Source organism: Macaca nemestrina, chromosome 14 (assembly GCF_043159975.1).
Source record: "Macaca nemestrina isolate mMacNem1 chromosome 14, mMacNem.hap1, whole genome shotgun sequence".
Taxonomy (NCBI): Eukaryota; Metazoa; Chordata; class Mammalia; order Primates; family Cercopithecidae; genus Macaca; species Macaca nemestrina.
In genome coordinates, this window is record NC_092138.1 from 30344883 (window position 1) to 30369105 (window position 24223).

The following is a 24223-nucleotide window of genomic DNA, read 5'->3' on the forward strand; positions in this document are numbered from 1 at the left end:
AAGAAAATATGCAAAGGAAAAGAAAAGCAATAGCTGCTCCAAAGAAGACATGTTTTAGACAAAGACTCGTGTATGTGCAAAAAACTCAAGGACTGTATTTGTGACTAATTGTATAACAGTTTATTTTAGCTTCTACTCTGTGGAAAGTGAAGAGCATTCTAACAAAGGGTTTTAATGTATTTTTTTTTGCATCCATGCTGTTGATTGCTAAATGTAATAGTCTGATCATGATGCTGAATGTCTTTTTGAAAAATGTGCTGTGTAAAGTTAGTCTATTTTGAAGCTATCTTGGTAAATTTCCCCAACAGTGTGAAGTTAGAATTCCTTCAGGGTGATGACAGGTCCTATTTGGAATTTATTTACAACCTGCTTGGGTGGAGATGCCATTGTCTTCAGAAATCTTGGTGTAGTTGATCTGACAGTTACTGTTGTGACCTGAAGTTCACCGTTAAAAGGGATCACCCAAGCAAAATCATGTGGTTCTAAAAATGGTTGTTGGCACATCCTATGCAACGTATCTAAATTGAATAATGCTACCAGATAAAATTATAGACGGCAATGAAGCTTGTGTATCATCTATTATCATCTGTAATCAATAAGTGATTTAATTTTCTTAAAAAAAGAAAAGGGAAGGCAATACCTCAAATTGCTAGCATTTTCTACAAAGATACCTGAGTTAACATTTTTTTCCCTCTCTTAATATTTTTATATGCTTTCTATATTTCCCTCCCTCCCTTCCTTTTTTTTTTTTTTTTTTTTTTTTGACAGCATCTCACTCTGTTACCTAGGCTGGAGTGCAGTGGGGTGATCTTGGCTCACTACAACCTCTGCCTCCTGGGCTCAATCGGTTCTCCTGCCTCAGCCTCCCAAGTAGCTGGGATTACAAGTGTAAACCACCATGCCAAGCTTGGGAATATTTTATTTTTTAATCTATTTTCTAGAAAACACTATAATGACAATTGGGTTTAGATGGTTAACCTCAATGTGAATCAGCCTTTCTGTAACTATGGTACTATGGTCTGAATGTACCGCAAAATTCATGTGTTCAAACTTAATCACCAATGTGATGTATTAAGAGGTGGCCTTAGGCTGGGTGTGGTGGCTCACACTTGTAATCCTAGCACTTTGGGAGGCCAAGGTGGGTGGATCATCTGAGGACAGGAGTTTGAGACCAGCCTGGCTAACATGGTGAAACCCCATTTCTACTAAACATGCAAAAAAAATTAGCCAGGCGTGGTGGCGTGTGCCTGTAATCCCAGCTACTTGGGAGGCTGGAGAATCGCTTGGACCTGGGAGGCAGAGGTTGCAATGAGCTGAGATCACGCCATTGCACTCTGGCTTGGGCAACAAGAGTAAAACTCCATCTCAAAAAAAAAAAAAAAAAAAAAAAGAGGTGAAGAGGTGGCCTTAGCACCTCGGGCGTAGTGGCTCATGGCTGTAAATTACCCAGTCTGTGATATTTCGTTACAGCACCACAGATGGACTAAGACAATGGGCTCATACTTGCAAAGCAGTCAAGCTTGTTTCTGGAGAGGTGCTTAGTTACTATATCAATTGTAAATAGTTTGCTTTGATCTAAAGACAAATCTAATCTCATTAACTAAAGATCACATTAAACTGCTAACAACAGTGTTGGTGAAATGGGCAGCTTAAGGAAGGGAAGAAGAAAAAAAGAAAGCCTCCAAATCAAAAGAAAAAAAAAACAAAAACAAACAAAAAAACGACAATGGAACTCCAAATGAATGGTATATTTATGCCACCTACTGGATTCTTTTTGCACTGCTTAGTCACGCCCTAATTTCCAGGGTTCATTCTCGTCCTCTGACAATTCACAAATCCACCAGTCTTTTTAATACCCAGCTGGCCTTCCTTCCTTCCTTAAAGGTCCAGAACTGTTCACTGATGCGCACTGGGCGCATCTGAAAATCAACTCATTCTGCAAGTCCTTGCTCAAGGCTCCTCCTCTGCAAAACCCTACCTGACCCACTGTGGTGCAGGATCAGCCCCTCCTTCGGCCAAGTCTTTCCCTTCAGTTGAAAGCTCACCTAACCTTGTGTTGTGAGGCTGGTGTGTCTGTCTCCCCCTTAGCGTGTAAGTACCTGGGGGCACATTGCTTCTTCCTACCTGCTTTCTACCTGGAGTGTCATAAGGATGGTGTTAATTCAGTCAGACCTTGTTCAAGTGCTATAATTCATTCTATCCTCAAAACCCTATGAGTAGAGATTATCATGCCTGTTTCACAGATAAGGAAACCAAGGCACAGAGGGTTAAGGAACTTCACCAAGGCTACCAATGTAGATGTGGCAGGGCAGTCTTGAAGCCAGGCAGTCCAGCTCCCTTTGTCCTTCTTTGCTGTGCTCCCAGCCACTTGATGAAAACTGAGGTATCCTCTGTGCTTCATTTATGAAACTGGCCCTGTGTTCACCTGTCACAGAAGGTCACCATGCTAGGCTGTAGCGCTGCCCTCCAGGTCCCCTGTGCCCTCTTCTCCACTCTGCTCTGTGTCCTGAAATCTGGCCTCTATGGGCTGCATCAACAGGCCCCTTGTCCTCTGGCTTCAGTTTGCGTGCGGTTGTAAGAGGTACCCATACAAGTAGGAGGGTAGGAAAAGGGCGAGGAAGGACTATTTCTTTCCCTGGTTTTCTCCCTGCTGGTGACCAGAAGTTGGCTGTAGGTCTCTGCTGAAGCTATGGCCTCTACCAGGTGGACTTCTCCAAAGCTTCAGCCCCTTTCTTGGGTTCCTAGGATATTCCTTGTCCCTTCAGGTGTCAGGTGGTGCTGGCTCCCTGTGTTGCCATCCCCGGGGAGGGCTGTTGCTATCCCATGTTGGTTTCCCTTAACCTTCCTCAAACCTCTGTAAATTATCTCTTTATTAAATTCTCCTCCATTCCCCACCTAAGGATACCACCCACCTCCAAATACTTTACCCACCTGCTGAAATTCCTCCCCCCTGCTCAAATCCCACCACTCAGTTTTTGGGAGTTACAGGCATCCTTTGTTGACAGGCAAATGCTAGGAATCCCAAGCCGATAATAACTATTTATTAGATTGCTTTCCAACCCTGATTCACGAGGAATAAGTTTTATACTGGAGAATAGGAACAAGGGAGCAGGCCAGGAGTGGAAGAGAAGGGGAATGAGACGTGAGATGGCCCCAAGGATAAAATTCGCAGAGACGCTAAGACGACTTCCAGAGGATGCTATCCTCTGCAGTGGCTGCAGCCTGGGTGCTGTGTGGGGAACAGAGATAACAGGATTCACAGCTCTGCTACTGAAAAGCTGACAGCTCTTAATCTCTCAGAGCCTCTCTTAATTTATAAAAGGTGAACAACAGTAGTATATGCTTCATAGGGTTGTTCTGAGGATTAAATAAATAATGCAAGCAAAATGCTTACTGTAGTGATCATCCTGGCCAACATGGTGAAACCCCGTCTCTACTAAAAATACAAAACAATTAGCTGGGCATGGTGGCTTGTGCCTGTCATCCCAGCTACTCGGGAGGCTGAGGCAGGAGAATCGCTTGAACTGACGAGGCAGAGGTTGCAGTGAGCTGAGATCGCACCACTGCACTCCAGCCTGGTGACAGAGAGACTCAGTCTCAAAAAAAAAAAAAAAAAAAAAAAAAACAAACAAAAAAACAAAACAAAACAAAAAAATTAACCATCACAATGACCATTTAGGCCCCGTTTAGTACAATCCTTTATAAGATAATGCAGCTCTGCAATGTGTGTGTATGTGTGTGTGTGTGTGTTTTCTTTGTTTCTCCTTTAGGTCATGAATTCTCAGAAGTTAAAACTGGTTCTTGGGGGGCCAAGAAATCCTAGATACTATAATGGTGTGTAGCCCTCCAAAGTAAAATCCTACCTGACAAAATCTTCTTTAATATTTCTCTCATTATAGAGAAATTAAATTATATATATATATGTTATAATTTCCTATTATGGAACTTAATTTAACTTTAATTAGTTTAAAGTTATTAAATTACCATAAATTTTCTCCTTAGAAAGTGTGTTATAGACGGAATGTTTGTATTCCCTCAAACTTCATCTATTCATATTCGAAATCCTAACCCCCGCCGGGCGCTGTGGCTCACACCTGTAATCCCAGCACTTTGGAAGGCCAAGGTGGGCAGATCACGAGGTCAGACCAGCCTGAACAACATGGTGAAACCCTCTACTAAAAATACAAAAAATTAGCCGGGCGTGGTGGTGCAAGCCTATAATCCCAGCTACTCTGGAGGCTGAGGCAGGAGAATCGCTTAAACCTGGGAGGCAGAGGTTGCAGTGAGCTGAGATTGTGCCACTGCACTCCAGTGCCTGCCTGGGCGACAGAGCGAAACTCCATCTCAAAAAAAAAAAAAAAAAAAGAAATCCTAACCCCAAATGTAATGGTATTAGGTGGGGCCTTTGGGAGGTTATTAGGTCATGGGGGGTGGAATCCTCATGAGTGGGACTGGTGCTTTTATAAGATACCCCAGAGAGGCCAGGTGCAGTGGCTCACACCTGTAATCCCAGCACTTTGGGAGGCCAAGGTGGGTGGATCACGAGGTCAGGAGTTCAAGACCAGCCTGGCCAAGGTGGTGAAACCCCGTCTCTACTAAAAATACAAAAACTACTCGGGTGTAGTGGTGCACGCCTGTAATCCCAGCTACTCAGGAGGCTGAGGCAGGAAAATGGCGTGAACCCGGGAGGCGGAGCTTGCAGTGAGCCGAGATCATACCACTACACTCCAGCCTGGGTGACAGAGCAAGACTCCGTCTCAAAAAAAAAAAAAAAAAAGAGACCCCAGGGAGCTCTCACTGTCTTCCTACCAGGTGAGGATAAAGAAGTCACCAGTCTGCAACCCAGAAGAGGTCCCTCACCTGAATCTCACTGTGCTGGACCCTCATCTTGGATTTCCAGTCTCCAAAATTGTAAGAAAATAAATGTCTATTGTTTAAACTATTCAATCTATGGCATTTTGTTACAGCAGCCTGAGCTAAAGCAGAGTAAAAATTAACAATATCAAAAACCGTGAGAAACATGCTTTAGGCCCTTTTGCAGAACATATTAGAACTATCTCTAGCAATAAAAGGAAATGTGTCTCATGCCTGCAATCCCAGCACTTTGGGAGGCTGAGGCAGGAGGACTGCTTGAGCCTAGGAGTTTGAGATTAGCCTAGGCATGTAGTGATACCCCATCTCTACAAATCTTTTTTTTAATTAGCTGGGTATGGTAGTGTGCACTTGTAGCTGCAGCTATTCAGGAGGCTTAGATGAGAGGATCACTTGAGCCCAGGAAGTCGAGGCTGCAGTGAGCCACAATCACACCACTGCACTCCAGCCTGGTCAACAGAACGAGACCCTGTCTCTCAAAAATAAATACATACATTGGCCAGGCACGGTGGCTCACGCCTGTAATCCCAGCACTTTGGGAGGCCGAGGCGGGCAGATCACGAGGTCAGGAGATCGAGACCATCCTGGCTAACACGGTGAAACCCCATCTCTACTAAAAATACAAAAAGTTGGCCGGGCGCAGTGGCTCACGCCTGTAATCCCAGCACTTTGGGAGGCCGAGGCGGGCGGATCACAAGGTCAGGAGATCGAGACCACGGTGAAACCCCGTCTCTACTAAAAATACAAAAAATTAGCCGGGCGCGGTTGTGGGCGCCTGTAGTCCCAGCTACTCGGGAGGCTGAGGCAGGAGAATGGCGTGAACCCGGGAGGCGGAGCTTGCAGTGAGCCGAGATCGCGCCACTGCACTCCAGCCTGGGCTGGGCCACAGAGCGAGACTCCGTCTCAAAAAAAAAAAAAAAAATACAAAAAGTTAGCCGGGCGTGGTGGCGGGCACCTGTAGTCCCAGCTGCTTGGGAGGCTGAGGCAGGAGAATGGCGTGAACCCGGGAGGTGGAGCTTGCAGTGAGCAGAGAACGTGCCACTGCACTCCAGCCTGGGCGACAGAGCGAGACTCTGTCTCAAAAAATAAACAAATAAAAATACATAAATACATACGTACATATATAAAAATAAAGGGAAAGGTACGAGGCAGTGTTTTTCATTGACTAGGTAGGGTTTTCAACTCTGTTTGCTGTTTCACCTTTAATTTTATGAATGATGAGAGGAATTAGTGTTCTTTGATTTAGCTGATCTTTAAAAAAATGTGGCCATTAAGTTGTAGTAACTCAATATTAAAAGTAATTTCCATAGAAATTTGTTTTGTTGTCAATAGCTGTAGCACTAACACTGCATTACTCAATTTCTGACAGCAAAACCAGCACACTCCACCCACAAGAACCTTATTACAGCTCTGATGAAACAGGTTATATTTATGATGATGACTTGCAGTTAAATCTACCGCTAGGACCTCTTCCTCCTGAGCCTCTGTCCTATTCAAAATGCCATTTATTTCGAGAGACTGCTAGTCATTTCTGTTGGGCATCCCATAAGCTGCCAGGCTGCTGTCTGAAAGAAAACCGCTTGTTTCTGGGGGCCTTTCAAACTTTCCCTTTAAACACAAACTACTTAAACAACCAGAGCACAACCTCCAGCTCCATGAATGACCTTTTTTTTTTTTTTTTTGACAGAGCCTTGCACTGTTGCTGAGGCTGGAGTGCAGTGGAGTCATCTCAGCTCACTGCAACCTCCACTTTACAGGTTCAAGCAATGCTCCTGCCTCAGTCTCCCAAGCAGAAGTAGCTGGGACTACAGGCGCACACCACCACATCCAGCTAGTTTTTGTATTTTATTAGAGATGGGATTTCACCATGTTGGCCAGGCTGGTTTCCAACTCCTGGCCTCAAGTGATCTGTCCGACTCAGCCTCCCAGAGTGCTGGGATCACAGGCATGAGGCACTGTGCCCAGCCTTATGACTCTTTAAAATATGTGACCTGGGCAGGTAGCCAGGCACCTTAGAGCCTTGCTACCTTCATCCTGAAAGTGGAGATGATGATGCCGGGCTGCCCAGCTCAAGGAAAACAATCAGGGAGCCGCCACATGCCACCGCATGGCAGGTAATATTATAATGAAGCAAACGCTTCAGTATTTTCTGCAAATACGTTTATGACTAATGAGAAACTGCACACAGGCTGTTCCCTCCACCATTTGTTCTTCTGCATGTTATTGGCCTAACACAGCCCATCCTTCTGATCTCTGCATAGAGCTGCTTCCTCTGAGAAGAAGCCTTTCTTGATGCTCCTTGATTTCCCTTCCCTACCAACCCCAGGTTATAGTCTTTCACCACACTCTGTTTTTGTTTTTGTTTTTTGAGATGGAGTCTCGCTCTGTCACCCAGGCTGGAGTGCGGTGACGCGATCTCAGCTCACTGCAAGCTCTGCCTCCTGGGTTCACACCATTATTCTGCCTTGGCCTCTTGAGTAGCTGGGCCTACAGACACCCACCACCACACCCGGCTAATTTTTTGTATTTTTAGTAGAGACGGGGTTTCACCATGTTAGCCAGGATGGTCTCGATCTCCTGACCTCATGATCCGCCCACCTCGGCCTCCCAAAGTCCTGGGATTCCAGGCGTGAGCCACCGTGCCCGGCCCACCACACTCTCAAGGACTTGCATTCCTAACATGCTTCATAATCTGTATGTATACATCTCTTTCTGTGATTATCTGTAAAATGGAATGGAAGTACCACAGAGCCAGGCCCTCATTCCATGTTCCCAGCTATAGCCCTGTGTCCAGCACATGGCTTGGCACTCAGTGGGTGTTCAACAAATATTTTTACTAAGAATCAGTGAACATGTCTGCCCCTTCTAAATCTCACCACCCACATGTTTGAAGAGAAAATATGGAGTTTCTTTTCTCTTCCTAATTTTTCCAAAAGGACCCTTTTATAAAAAAAGAAAAGAAAAGAAAATTGAGGAAAGCAAGTTTAACCTCTGTTCACACATTACCACATTTTCTTATCAAACTTTTAGAGACTTTATAAACGGAAAAGTGATACTCAAGAAACTGCCCTCAGCCGGGCACGGTGGCTCAAGCCTGTAATCCCAGCACTTTGGGAGGCTGAGACGGGCGGATCACAAGGTCAGGAGATCGAGACCATTCTGGCTAACACGGTGAAACCCCGTCTCTACTAAAAAATACAAAAAACTAGCCGGGCGAGGTGGCGGGCGCCTGTGGTCCCAGCTACTCCGGAGGCTGAGGCAGGAGAATGGCGTAAACCCGGGAGGCGGAGCTTGCAGTGAGCTGAGATCCGGCCACTGCACTCCAGCCTGGGCGACAGAGCCAGACTCAGTCTCAAAAAAAAAAAAAAAAAAAAAAAAAAACTGCCCTCCATATAATAATTTGCATAAGTTGGGACTAGGTTCCCAGAAGTCCCTCCCTTTAATGAAATCACTGCCTGACAGCCCTGTCCCTTTCCCTAACCTACGAAGGACCTGCCTGGGCCTAACTTTTGAATCTTGTCCTTGTCTTTCATTTCTTCTCTATTTTTCCACTAAAGCTCCCCTATCTTAGATGTGTTGTATCTGTTAAGGGAATGAATCTGGTGTCAATGCGAAATGAAAATACGATAATCAAATATATTTTCATGGAATAATATGTTATCCCTTGGGAATAGCATGGATATTCATTCAATCATTATTTATGATTAAGCAATCAATCTGTGTACAAAACAGTGTTGGTATTGAAGAAAATGTAAAGACATAAAAATATGGTTTTTGGCAGACTTCCATTTCCAACAAAATGGCAAGGTAGATACTTTGAACAACTCCCCACAACACAAAACCTATACATTATGAATAAAATACTATAATTATTCTATAAATATATGGTTGATCTCACAAGGAAATGGAGAAAATCCCCAGAGGTCAAACACAAAGAAGCAGCTAAAAAACTGAAGGTAAGAGAATGGACACTTTGGATACCCTAGTGTGGGCTGCACCTGTTTTAGTGATGAAGGGACTTGGGTTTTAAGGGTCTCACAGGGCCAGGAGACAAGGCCTTTGGCTTCTCCTAAAAGCGAGTTAGAATTGATAACCAACACAAAGCTGGGGTTGTCAAAGGGATACATCATGAATGAAAGAGTGGACTAGAAAATCACACCATTGGCCAAGAAAAATGATGAGGGAGCTTGTCTGCCTGGGCCTTGGCTTTGGACGCATGGGACAAGATATGGGGAAAACATCTTCCATGAGAATTTATAACCACAAACCTATCTTCACAGAGTTTTGGGGCTGGAAGTTAAACTACCTGTGAGGGCTGAGATATTAATGTCAAGAAGTGGTTATGGGCCGTTAACTCCCTTAGGAGCAGCTGTCAGAAGCAAATGCAAAACTTTTCCAGGCCGGGCGCGGTGGCTCAAGCCTGTAATCCCAGCACTTTGGGAGGCCGAGACGGGCGAATCACGAGTTCAGGAGATCGAGACCATCCTGGCTAACACGGTGAAACCCCGTCTCTACTAAAATACAAAAAAATTAGCCGGGCGAGGTGGCGGGCGCCTGTACTCCCAGCTACTCGGGAGGCTGAGGCAGGAGAATGGCGTGAACCCGGGAGGCGGGGCTTGCAGTGAGCTGAGATCCGGCCACTGTACTCCAGCCTGGGCAACAGAGCCAGACTCCGTCTCAAAAAAAAAAAAAAAACTTTTCCAGAGGACCATACTCTCAACCTAGATTGCCTTTCCCACAGATAAAGCTTCACAGACCATGAGCCCAGAAGCCCACATTTTAAAATGCATGCAAAAAGAAAACATGATTCCAACCATCTTGGAGTTTATAATCATTCAGAAAGAGTAGGCCTAGATTCACATTCAATGAAATGTTATGGGCCTGGCGTGGTGGCTCACACCTGTGATCTTAGCACTTTGGGAGGCCAAGGCGAGTGGATCACTTGAGGTCAGGAGTTCAAGACCAGCCTGGTCAACATGGTAAAACCCCATCTCTACTAAAAATACAAAAATTAGTTGGGCATGGTGGCACACGCCTGCAATTCCAGCAACCAGGGAGCCTGAGGCTAAGCCACAAGAATCGCTTGAACCCAGGAGGCGAAGGTCGCAGTGAGCTGAGGTTGCAGTGAGCTGAGATTGCATCACTGCACTCCAGCTTGGGTGACAGAGTGAGATTCTGTCTCAAAATAAAGAAAAAAGAAAAAAAGGAATGTTACGTTAAGATGAATTTTTCACCAATGATTTTGCAGTGCTAATGCTTCATCTCGAAACATACAACTATCAAAGGTAGGAATTTTAGGTACCCTAGAGAGCTATGAAAAAACTTTTGGCCGGGTGCGGTAGCTCACGCCTATAATGCCAGCACTTTGGGAGGCCAAGGCGGGTAGATCAACTGAGGTCAGGAGTTTGAGACTAGCCTGGCCAACATGGCAAAACCCCATCTCTACTAAAAATATAAAAAATTAGCTAGGTGTGGTGGTGGGCGCCTGTAATCCTAGCTACTTGGGAGGCTGAGACAGGTGAATTGCTTGAACCCGGGAGATGGAGGTTGCAGTGAAATGAGATTGTGCTACTGCACGCCAGTCTGGGTGACAGAGCAAGACTCTGCCTAAGAAAGAGAGAGAGAGAGGGGAAGGAAGGAAGGAAGGCAAGGAAGGCAAGGAAGGCAAGGAAGGCAAGGAAGGCAAGGAAGGCAGGAAGGGAGGAAGGGAGGAAGGAAGGAAGGAAGGAAGGAAGGAAGGAAGGAAGGAAGGAAGGAAGGAAGGAAGGAAGGAAGGAAGGAAGGAAGGAAGGAAGGAAAAGAAAAAACTTTTATACAAGCAAGACCTAAAAATCACTTAAGACTTGTTGATCCCACAGCTAGCTCCCAGTGAGTAGCTGAGAATCAGGAGGCTTGTACTTGTGCATTCAGATGAGGCTCACAGAATTCTGGAGCCAGAAGTTGAAGTATTACCTACCATGGAGTGAATATATCATCATGATTGAGCATACTTGAACTCTCGTTTATGACTGCCTGGGTTACAACCCTTACTTTATCCCTTTACTTATCCTCTCAGTGCCTCAGTTCCCCCATCTTTAACACAATGAGAATAACAGTGGTTACTCCAGAGGTTGGGTATCATGATTAAGTGAGATTTGTTCATTTAAAGAGTTCAGCCAAGTGCCAGTTTAATAAATATTAGCCATTCTTATTCTGATTATAAACTGATTACCAGATTTAAATTATTTTTCATGAGATATGCATTCAAATATTACCTCAAAAAGCATTCAGAAAGTTCTAAACCAACAACAAATAGAAATGTCACCTCCTAGGGCCATGCTAGGCATGGTGGCTCATGTCAATAATCCCAGCGCTCTGGGAGGCCAAGGAGGGAGGATCACTTGAGGCCAGAGTTTAAGACCAAACCGGGCAGCATAGTGAGATTCTAAGAAAAATAAAAATAAAAATAATTAACTGGGCATGGTGCTGTGCACCTATAGTCCTGAGTAGCACCTATAGCTACTCAAGAGGCTAAGACAGGAGGATTCCTTGAGCCGAGGAGTTTGAGGCTGCAGTGAGCTGTAATCACAGCACTGCACTCCAGCCGGGGTGACAAAGCATGACCCTGTCTCAAAAAAAAAAAAAACTACTAAAGCAATCAACTTATCCTTTCCTCTCCAACTGTATATTCAGCAAAACCCGGTCTTCTTTGCGTTAGGCAGAGTTCTTAGCTAGAACATTCAAAAACACAAGACATAATAGAAAATAATGGATAAATTAGACTTGATCAAAATTCAAAACTTTTATACTTCCAAAGACACCATTAAGAAAATAAAAAGAGGCCAAGGGGCCCAGCACAGTGGCTCATGCCTATAATCTCAGCACTTTGGAAGGCCAAGACAGGAGGATTGCCTGAGCCCAGGAGTTCAAGATCAGCCTGCACAACAGAGCAAGATCTTATCTCTACAAAAATGTTATAAAAAATTAGCCAGGCATGTTGGCATGCACCTGTAGTCCCAGCTACTCAGGAGGCTGAGGCAGGAGGATCGCTTGAACCCAGGATGTCAAAGCAGCAGTGAGCCATGATCATGCCACTACACTCTAGCCTAGGTCATAGAGTGAGACACTCTCTCAAAAAAAAAAAAGAGAGAGAGTTATGGACATAAGACCTTTATCAGATACATGACTTGTGAATATTTTCTCCCTGTCTGTGGCTTGTCTTTTCATTTTCTATTCTTTTTTTTTTTTGACATAGAGTCTTACTCTGTTGCCCAGGCTAGAGTATGGTGGCACAATCTCAGCTGACTGCAACCTCCGCCTCCCAGGTTCAAGCAATTCTCCTGCCTTAGCCTCCCTAGTAGCTGAGATTACAGGCACATACCACCATGCCCAGCTAATTTTTTGTATTTTTAGTAGAGATGGGGTTTCACCATGTTGGCAGGCTGGTCTCGAACTCCTGACCTCAAGTGATCCACCTGCCTCCCAAAAGGCTGGGATTACAGGTGTGAGCCACTGTGCCTGGCTCATTTCTTTTTCTTTTTTTTTTTCTTTTGAGAGAGGGTCTTGCTTTGTTGCCTAGGCTGGAGGGCAGTGGTGTGATCATGACTGACTGCAGCTTTGACCTCCTGGGCTCAAGCAATCCTCCTGCCTCAGCTTCCTGCGTAGCTGGGACCACAACTGTGTTCCACCACGCCTAGCTAATTTTTTATTTTCAGTAGAGATGGGATCTCACTATGTTGCCCAGGCTGGTCTTGAAATTCCTGGGCTCAGGCAATCCTCTTGCCTCAGCCTCCCAAGGTGCTGGGATCACAGGCATGAGCCACCATGCCTGGCCTAGAATAAGAACTCTTAAAACTTGGTAAGAAGAAGACAATCTCATATTAAGATAGCAAATAATTTGAATAGATTATTAAACAAGGTATAGGAATAATTAATAGGCACATAAAAGATGTTTAGCATCATTAGCCTTAGGGAAACGCAAATTAAAACCACAGTGAGATATATTTTACACCCACTAGGATCACTATAATAAAAAATACAGATAATAATAATTGTTGTGGAGGATGCAGAAAAACTAGACCCCTCATACATTGCTGGTGGGAATGTAAAATGGTGTAGCCACTTTGCTTTTTTTTTTTTTTTAAGATGGAATTTTGCTCTTGTCACCCAGGCTGGAGTGCAATGGCGGGATCTCAGCTCACTGCAACCTCTACCTCCCAGGTTCAAGTGATTTTCCTGCCTCAGCCTCCCAAGTAGCTGAGATTACAGGCGCCCGCCACCACGCGCAGGTAATTTTTGTATTTTTAGTAGAGACAGGGTTTCACCGTGTTAGCCGGGCTGGTCTCAAACTCCTGACCTCAGGTGATCCGCCTGCCTCAGCCTCCCAAAGTGCTAGGATTACTGGCGTGAGCCAACATGCCCAGCCAGTGTAGCCATTTTGGAAAAGAATTTAGCAGTTTCTTAAAACATTAAATATAAAATTACCCTATAACCTAGCAATTCCACTCCTAGGTATCTATCCAAGAGAAATGAAAACATATGCCTTTACAAAGACATACAGCAGCTTCATTCATCACACTAAAAATGTGGAAACAATGCAAATGTCCATCAAATGGTTAATAAATACACAAAATGTGGTATTCCACATCAGTATGGATGAACCACAAAACCATTATATTAGGTAACAGAAGGCGGGTTCCAAAGTCTCTATATTGTATCATTTCATTTTCATGAAACGTCCAAGAAAGACAAATCTTAGAGAGAGAAAGTGATTAGTAGCTACCTTGGGCTGGTAGGAAGGATAGCCAATGACTGTAAATGGGTAAGAGGAATCTCACTGGAGTGATGAAATATTCTAAGACTGTGACTACAGTGATGTTTGCACAACTTGTACATTTACTGACAATCATCCAATTCTATACTTGAATCAGGTGAATTTTATGATTTCTTTTTTTTTTTTTTTTTTTTTTTTTGAGACGGAGTCTTGCTCTGTCGCCCAGGCTGGAGTGCAGTGGCCTGATCTCAGCTCACTGCAAGCTCCGCCTCCCGGGTTCACGCCATTCTCCTGCCTCAGCCTCCCGAGTAGCTGGGACTACAGGCGCCCGCCACCTCGCCCGGCTAGTTTTTTGTAGTTTTAGTAGAGACGGGGTTTCACTGTGTTCACCAGGATGGTCTCGATCTCCTGACCTCGTGATCCACCCGTCTCGGCCTCCCAAAGTGCTGGGATTACAGGCTTGAATGATTTCTAAATTATACTTTACAAAAGTTATTTTTAGGCTGGGTATGGTGGCTCATACCTATAATCTCAGCACTACAGAGTCCTGAGGTAGGCGGACAGCTTGAGGCCAGGAGTTTGAGACTAGCCTGGGCAACATAGTGAGACCCTATCTCTATAAAAAAATTTAAAAATTAGCTAGGTGTGGTGGTGTGCAGATGTAGTCCCAGTTACTCAGGAGACTGAGGTGGGAGGATCCCTGAACCCTTGGGCGTCGAGGTTACAGTGAGTCACGATTGTGCCACTACACTCCAGCTTGCAACACAGCGAGACTCTGTCTCTTCAAAAAGAAAAAAGGCTGGGTGCGGTGGCTCACGCCTGTAATCCCAGCACTTTGGGAGGCTGAGGCAGGTGGATCACGAGGCCAGGAGTTTGAGACCAGCCTGGCCAATATAATGAAACCCCGTCTCTACTAAAAATACAAAAATTAATTGGGTGTGTTGGCACACGCCTGTAGTCCCAGATGCTCAGGAGGCTGAAGCAGGAGAATCGCTTGAACCTGGGAGGCGGAGGCTGCAGTGAGCCAAGATTATGCCATTGCACTCCAACCTGGGCGACAGAGTGAGACTCCATCTCTAAAAAAAAAAAAAAGTCGGCTGGGCGCGGTGGCTCAAGCCTGTAATCCCAGCACTTTGGGAGGCTGAGGCGGGCGGATCACGAGGTCAGGAGATCGAGACCATCCTGGCTAACACGGTGAAACCCCGTCTCTACTAAAAATACAAAAAAAAAAACTAGCCGGGCGCGGTGGCGGGCGCCTGTAGTCCCAGCTACTCGGGAGGCTGAGGCAGGAGAATGGCATAAACCCGGGAGGCGGAGCTTGCAGTGAGCTGAGATCCGGCCACTGCACTCCAGCCTGGGTGACAGAGCAAGACTCCGTCTCAAAAAAAAAAAAAAAAAAAAAAAAAAAAAAGTCTGTTCTGTTAGCCTAATGAATTTTTGTCTAGGTTTTTAAGAATTAATGCAAAATTAAAAGTTTTGCATGTTTTCTTATGTTGATTCAGTCTGCACGGTAAAGTACAAATGAAAAAACTACATGCAGAAGATGAGAAAAAGAAAACCAAGTGTAAAAACTACTGATCCAGACAAAATGAAATTCAAGAAAAAAAATCATTAAAAGTGACAAGACATTTCATCCTCCATAACAAGTATAATCTACTGAGAAAATGTAATAATCATGAGTCTTTATGCCCCAACAACAGAGCTTCAAACTATACAGGGAAAACCCAAATTAATTCAAGAGAGGAAATGAACAGCTCTGTGTTCACACTTTCCTCAGAAATCAACAAATCCAGTGGGCATCAAGTAAGAATGTGCAGCATTTGAAAACAAAATGAGCCTGACTGCATGTATCTGTGTATAAATAAGATTTTGAACCAGAGAGAATACAGTCTTTTAAAATAGCCATAGACCACACTCCCAAATTATCATTAAGGATTAAGTCACACAGGAAAGCTCAATAAATTCTAAATATAAGAATTTATTTTTAAGAAAAGAGCATTACATGAATTTTGTTGTTGCCAGAAAGTCCACAAAATTCATTTTGAAAAATCATCTGCCCAGGCCGGGCGCAGTGGCTCAAGCCTGTAATCCCAGCACTTTGGGAGGCCGAGACGGGCGGATCACGAAGTCAGGAGATCGAGATCATCCTGGCTAACACAGTGAAACCCCGCTGTACTAAAAAATACAAAAAAATAGCCGGGCGAGGTGGCGGGCGCCTGTAGTCCCAGCTACTCGGGAGGCTGAGGCAGGAGAATGGCGCAAACCCGGGAGGCGGAGCTTGCAGTGAGCCGAGATCAGGCCACTGCACTCCAGCCTGGGCGACAGCACGAGACTCCCTCTCAAAAAAAAAAAAAAAAAAGAAAATCATCTGCCTGGCCAGGTGCGGTCGCTCATGCCTGTAATCCCAGCACTTCAGGAGGCTGAGGCGGGTGGATCACTTGAGGTCAGAAGTTTGAGACCAGCCTGGCCAACATGGTGACACCCTGTCTCTACTGAAAATACAAAAAAATTAGCTGGGTATTGCAGCTCCTGCCTGTAGTCCCAGCTACTTGAGAGGCTGAGGCAACTCGCTTGAACCCGGGAGGTGGAAGTTGCAGTGAGCTGAGATTGCGCCACTGCACTCCAGCCTGGGCAACAGAGAAAACAAAAAAGAAAAAGGCACCTTCCTAGGCCGGGGGCGGTGGTTCAGCACTTTGGGGAGGCCAAGATAGGCGGATCACTTGAGATCAGGAGTTTGAGACCAGCCTAGCCTGGCCAACATGGTGAAACCTCATCTCTGCTAAAAAATTCAAAAATTGGCCAGGCGCCGTGGTTCACGCCTGCAATCCCAGCACTTTGGGAGGCTGAGGCAGGCAGATCATAAGGTCAGGAGATGGAGACTATCCTGGCTAATACAGTAAAACCCTGTCTCTACTAAAAATACAAAAAATTAGCTGGGCCTGGTGGCGGGCGCCTGCAGTCCCAGCTACTCAGGAGGCTGAGGCAGGAGAATGGCGTGAACCCGGGAGGCGGAGCTTGCAGTGAGCCGAGATCGCGCAACTGCACTCCAGCCTGGACGACAGAGCTAGACTTCGTCTCAATACATACATACATACATACATACATACATACATACATACATACATACATATAAATTAGCCAGGCGTGGTGCCTGTCACCTGTAATCCCAGCTGTTTAGCAGGCTGAGCCAGGAGAATTACTTGAACCTGGGAGGCGGAAGTTGCAGTGAGTGGAGATGCGCCACTGCACTCTAGCCTGGGTGACAGAGCGAGACTCCATCTCAAAAAATATATATATAAATAGGCCAAGCACGGTGGCTCATGCCTGTAATCCCAGCACTTTGGGAGGCTGAGGCGGGTGGATCATGGGGTCAGGAGTTCAAGACCACCCTGGCCAAGATGGTGAAACCCTGTCTCTCCAAAAAATTAGCCAGGCATGGTGGCAGGTGCCTGTAATCCCAGCTACTCAGGAGACTGAGGCAGATAATTGCTTGATCCTGGGAGGCGGGGGTTGCAGTGAGTGAGATGACGCCACTGCACTCCAGCCTGAGCAACACAGCGAGACTCCATCTCAAAATATATATATATATTTATATATAAATATATTTATAAATATATAAATATTTATAATATATCTATATTTAGATATATATTTATGTTATCTATTTTGCTTGAACAAGGCAAAATAGATAATATAAATATTTATAAATATATTTATAAATAAATGTAATTACTGAAAAGAAAAATCACAGGCTAATGCTAACCTTCTATAGCTTTCAGTTTCTGCTACAGAATGATAAAGTGGGCTAAAATGTCATTTCTAATCCAGCTACAGAATCAGCAAATATTTTGAAGTCACTGGTGGGGCATAAGTGTAGATGCCTTACCCAGTAAATTACCTGGCAGCCAGTAGAATGTATCTTCTGCATTTTGTTTAGCAAAAGGATTGTTACCATTGTCCCATCTGCAGTGAGAATTTAGAGCACATTCAGAATTCTTTAATCTGGAAACTGGCCCTGGGATGTGCAACAGGGGGATTCCATCCGACTGGAGGAGAGCAGATTCTCTGCAGAGCAATGTGTTCGCTGTGCTAGCACAGTGCCTTCCTGCCAGAGTACACTGGGACTTGAACCTTTAGGAATGAAACATTGAAATACTAACTATGCAATTTGCAAAACCACTTAAGTTGCTTGCAAAAGAACCACGTTTTGTTTTTTGTTTTTACTTCAAGCAAAGACTTAAATTTAGCAAAGACAAAAAACATAATTGATGAGAAGGAGCAAGAGGAAGATTTCCGGTGTGCTGTAAATAGTCTGTATCATAATCTGAGTGTTAGTTATGTGGATACATACAAATTTAAAAACTGACTGGTGAACACTTAAGATTCTTGTACTTTATGTGTATTATACTTCCTTTTTTTTTCTTTTTCTTTTTTTTTTTTTGAGATGGAGTCTCGTTTTGTCGCCCAGGCTGGAGTACAGTGGTACAATCTCGGTTTACTGCAGTCTCTACCTCCTGGGTTCAAGTGATTCTCGTGCCTCAGCCTCCTGAGTAGCTGGGATTACAGGCATTTGCCACCTCACCCAGCTAATTTTGTATTTTTAGTAGAGATAGGGATTCACCATGTTGGCTAGGCTGGTCTCAAACTCCTGACCTCAGGTGATCTGCCCGCCTCGGCCTCCCAAAGTGCTGGGATTACAGGTGTGAGCCACTGCTCCTGGCCTTATACTTCATTATAAAAATTTAAAAACAGATGGATGGTGGTGGTGGTTGCACAACCAAGTGAATGTATTTAATGCCATTGAACTGTACATTTTATAAAAGGTTAAAATGGAACATTTTATGTATATTTTACCACAATAAAAAATTGAAACGCACATACTTAATTGAGTACAGCTCACTACCATATATTAAAGGATGCTACTGGTTGGGTACAGTGCTTTACGCCTGTAATCCCAACGCTCTGGGAGGCTGAGGCAGGTAGGCTGCTTGGGCTGAGGGGTTTGAGACCAGCCTAGGCAACATGGCGAAACCCTATCTACTAAAAATACAAAAACTAGCTGGGTGTGGTGGAGCACACCTGTCTCAAAATTTTTTTTAAAAAGTAAATAAATAAATAAAGGATGCTACTTGACCCTAATGATGGAAAAGTTAACATTATAAGTAGATGGACAAACCACCTCTCTGCCTGGAACATTTGCCTTCGTTCTTCACTCATTTTCCCAAGTTGCTTTCTTCCCAAGGTCTATAATCTCTACTAGAAAATGGAATAGTATTGGACAGTGTGGCCCCTGTCCCAGCCTCCTCATGACCTGCACCCGACCCAACCCTCATACTCTCCCCTGCATGCATGACTTCCAGGGCTGGGGGAAGCTGAACAAAGGCTTAGGGTTCAAGGGGAGGGCAGGGTGCAGGCAGGGCAGAAAGGAGGGAAAGGCCCTGCAAGGATCTCTGCTCTTCTCCTATCTCTGGCTTCCCCTCACCTCTCCTCCCCCAGCCTGAGGCAGGGGGCAAATTGTAGACTTTTAGTCAGGAAAGAGACCCTAGGTCATCGTTTCACTTCATTTTTAAATGAGGCGAACAAAGTACAGCGAGGTGAAAGAGCTTTTCCAAGGTCACACAGTCAGCAAGAGGCAGAGCCAGGACTAAAGTTTAGGCCCTCTGATGCCCAGTGCTATCTGAGGTCTGTACCTTGTGTGCAGTCTTATCTCTCTGCTGCTCCAGAATCCTCTCCTTTCTTTCTCTTCTACCTTCCTGCTGGAGCTTTTTTTTTTTTCCTTTTTTTTAGACAGGATCTTGCTATGTTGCCCAGGCTGGAGTGCAGTGGCATGATCACAACTCACTGCAGCCTCAACCTCCAGGGCTCAAGCAATCCTCCCACCTCAGCCCCCAAGTACCTGGGACTACAGGCATGTGCCACCATGCCAGCTAATTTTTAAGCTTTTTGTAGAGATGGGGTCTTCCTATGTTGCATAGATTGGTCTTAAACTCCTGGGTTCAAGAGATCCTCCTGTCTCGGCCTCCCAAAATGCTGGGATTATAAGCATGAACCACTGTACCTGGCCTGGAGCACTTTTTATAAGCACTTTACTGAGTTTTGTTTTTCTTTTTTTTTTTTTGAGACGGAGTCCTGCTCTGTCGCCCAGGCTGGAGTGCAGTGGCACGACCTTGGCTCACTGCAAGCTCCGCCTCCTGGGTTCACACCATTCTCCCACCTCAGCCTCCCAAGTAGCTGGCACTACAGACGCCCACCACCACGCCCGGCTAATTTTTTGTATTTTTAGTAGAGACGGGGTTTCACTGTGTTAGCCAGGATCGTCTCAATCTCCTGACCTTGTGATCCGCCTGCCTTGGCCTCCCAAAGTGCTGGGATTACAGGCTTGAGCCACCGTACCCATTCAAAATGTACAATTCAATGAGTTTTAGTATACTGAGTGTTATGCAACCATGTCAATTTTCTTTCTTTTTTTTTTTTTTTTGAGACAGTCTTGCTCTGCCTCCCAGGCTGGAGTGCAGTGGCCGGATCTCGGCTCACTGCAAGCTCCGCCTCCTGGGTTCACACCATTCTCCCACCTCAGCCTCCCAAGTAGCTGGCACTACAGACGCCCACCACCACGCCCAGCTAATTTTTTGTATTTTTTTTAGTAGAGACGGGGTTTCACCGTGTTAGCCAGGATGGTCTCGATCTCCTGACCTCGTGATCTGCCGCCTCGGCCTCCCAAAGTGCTGGGATTACAGGCTTGAGCCACCACGCCTGGCTAATGTTAATTTTCAAACACTCTCATCACCTCAAAAAGAAACCCTGTACTCTTTAGTGGTCACTCCCCATTTTCCCTCAACCCCTAAACCCAGGAAACCATCAATCTATAGATTTGCCTTTTCTGCACATTTCGTATTAGTGGATTCATATAATACGTGGGTCTTTGTGACTGGCTTTTTCCACTTAGCGTAATGTCTTCAAGTTTTATCCAGGCCATAGCCCTCCAGATTATTCAATTGCTCTTGTCAAGATAAGTGGAATAAAGGGGCAAAGAGAATAATAAGAAAGAGAAGAATGAGAAACAGAATTCTCAGGGCTACGACACAACAGCACAATGAGATGATGGCAGAAATAAATTCCCTTCTATGTACCATGTACCTAAGCAATCTATTAATATTCATTGTCTTATTTAATTTAATCTTCATAGTCTAGGAGCACTACCATCCCCTATTTAGATGTGAAAAACTGAAAAGGAATTTGATAGGTTTTCCAAGGGAATCAAAGTCATAAGGAGTAGAGCAAGGATAGGAATTCAAGTTTGTCTGGCCCCAACTGTCTTTCTTTCATTAGACTGGGCCACTTTTTGGGCTCTCAGATTCTGACAGGGGGTGGTTTCACACTCATGAGTGGTGGGGACTCCTGGTTAGTCAAAAAGAGTGATGATTTTAAATCATTTTACTTCCCTAGCCCAGAACCTCCTCATTCATCATCCTTACATTCCTCATAGCAGTACTGTTTCCAAGAGCCAAGGAAGAACAAGACCTATATGACTAATGTAAAGGACTTGATAAAGTGTGGCACATCCATGGAGTGGATTCAGTGGTCAAATAGGTTAAAAAAGATCCTTCTGGACTGATAGGGAATAATCTTGATATACACAGTGAACAAATAGGGAATAATCTTGACATACACAGTGAACAAAAGCCACATATAGAACACTATGTATACTATGCCACCATTTGTATAAAAAATGTGGAGGGGAAGTGGAAAGTAACATACATACGCACGTTTTTACTTGTGTTTGCACACAATAACTCTGCAAGAAATCTCAGAAAATGTAAAACTGGCCAGGTACAGTGGGTCACACCTGTAATCCCAACATTTTTGGAGGCCGAGGCAGGCAGATCACCTGAGGTCAGGAGTTCAAGACCGGCCTGGCCAACATAGTGAAAACCCATCTCTACTAAAAATACAAAAATTAGCTGCGCATGGTGGTGCGTGCCTGTAGTCCCAGCTACTCAGGAGGCTGAGGCAGGAGAATCGCTTGAACCAGGAGGCAGAGGTTGCAGTGAGCCGAGATCGTGCCACTGAGCTCTAGCCTGGGTAACAGAGCAAGACTCTGTCTAGAAAAAAAAAAATAAAAATTAATGAGCCCCTTGGGGATAATAGGTTTCGGTCTAGGTGCTGGGGTTACAGATAGGAACAAAGCCAAATAGAAAAGATGGGAAAGACTTTTGTAGACGTCACACCTCTTGTTGTTTTGTTTTGTTTTGCAAGAGGGGCTCACTCTGTCACCCAGGCTGGAGTGCAGTGGCACAATCGTAGTTCACTATAACCTCAAACTCCTGGGCTCAAGTGATCTTCCTCCTTCAGCCTCCCTGTAGCTGGGACTACAGGTGTGCACCACCACACCCAGCTAATTACACCCCCTTGTTTTCTGTATCCAAAAGACAGCTCCTTTGACACCAGTCATAACTCCTGTGAACAGAAATCTTCCACTTCTCTCCTGATTTTTCCATAGCATTTAGAACTAGTCTGCAGCACACTTAACCATTACTTATCTGCCCCTTTGTTTTGTTTGCTGTGGCTTCAAGAGTGCTCAGTGTAGAACACCCACACTCAATTGTTGTCACTGTTCACACAATTGTCCAAGATCATCCCAGGACCTAAGAAATATCCCACTTCTCCCTTCCCACTACCCACTTGTTCCCACTGCCACTATCTGAGGAACAAGAGAGCGCAATGGGACCTTCCTAGGATGTGGTTAAAAATGTGAACCTAGGTTCACATTTGGGAGGCCAGAGGTGGGAGGATTGCTTGAGGCCAGGAGCTCTAGACCAGCCTGGGCAACCTAGCAAAACCCTCTCTCTACAAAAAAATAGAAAATTTTAAAAAAATTAGCCATGCGTGGCGGCACATGCACACCACTGCACTCAAGCTTGGGCAATAGAACAAGATACCGTTTCTTTAAAAAACAACAAAAAAAAGTGAAACCAGGGTTTCTTTTTGAGGTGATGAGAGTGTTTGGACTTCCCCTTTTTTTAGATTGGGCAAATCAGTCAACCTCTGTACACCTCAGATTCCACAAGTCTAAAGTGGGGATAATGACATGACTTCTGTTGATGGTTGTTGTGACAACTAAATACATATACAGGCCACATAACTAAATAAATTAATATGGCCTGCTACAGTGGTTCATGCCCCTAATCCCAGCACTTCGGAGGCCAGGGCAGGAGGATCAGTTGAATCAGAGTTCAAGATCAGACTGGGCAACATACGGAGACCCCATCTCTACAAAAAAAAAAAAAAAATTAGACAGCCATGGTGGCACCTACCTACAGCCCCAGCTACTCAGGAGGCTGAGGTGGGAGGATCACTTGAGCCTGGGAGGTTGAGGCTGCAGCGAGTTGTGATGGCACCATTGTATTCCTGCCTGAGCAACACAGCAAGACTCTGTCTCAAAAAAATAAAAATAAAAAGAATACACAAAGCACTCATAACAGTGTTAGGCATGTAGAAAGCAGTATGTGGATTTTGTTAATTATTGCTATTATCTTTAGTCATTCCTTCCTTGCCTACCACCCCTCTCCCTCAAGTTCAGCCAAACATAACATGTCTCCACTTCTGGAATATATCATGCACCTGCCTGCTTGGCTGACTAGGTTTCTTGTCTTCCCTGTCTGCCTGGTAAGGCTGGACTCTCAGAATAACTCTCCCCATTTTCCCAGCTGAAATTAGCTGCTCCCTCCTTAAAGTGCCATTGTCCTACTTGACTTACATAGCCACCTTTCCTGGTAATGATGAGATCTGCAATGGCAGGGTCTATGTCCTGTTCATCTGTTAAGCTAGCAGGGGCCTGGGAGAGGGGACTGTCTGAGGGGCAAGGACAGGATGACCACTTTAGACCATACCTGCCATTTATAAGACTTTGGACATACCTCCAAATGTTAGACCCTTTTGACTTATCTTCATTTAAAAAATCATACTGGGAGTCTCAAAAAAAAGGAAAAGGAAAGTTTATAGCAGGAGTCATGCACTGTTTTGTAAAGGACCTTGATAATATTTTAGGATTTGTGGGTCATCTGGTCCCTGTTGCAACTATTGAACACTGACTGCCCTTCTATCTTCAAAGCAGCTCAACAGTACAAGAATGGGGTGAGTGTGGCTGCGTTCCAATAACATTTTATAAATGGACCCTGAAATTTGAATTTCATACCATTTTCATGTGTCATAAAATAGTTTACTTTTGACTTTCATTCACCCATTAAAAATGTAAAACTTGAGGCCAGCCTGGCCAACATGGTGAAGCCCCTTCTCTACCAAAAAACACAAAATTTAGCAGGGTGTGGTGGCGCGAGCCTGTAGTTCCAGCCACTGAGGAGGCTGAGGTGGGAGAATCGCTTGAACCCAGGAGCAGGGGCTGCAGTGAGCCGTGATTGTGCCACTGCACTCCAACCTGGGCGACAGAGTGAGACCCTGTCTCAAAAAAAAAAAAAAAAAAAAACCAAAAAAAAAAAAACAGTAAAACTTGGCAGGAGACAATAGATCACACCTGTGATCCCAGCACTGGGAGGCCAATGCAGGAGGATTGTTTGAGCCCAGGAGTTCTAAACCAGCCTG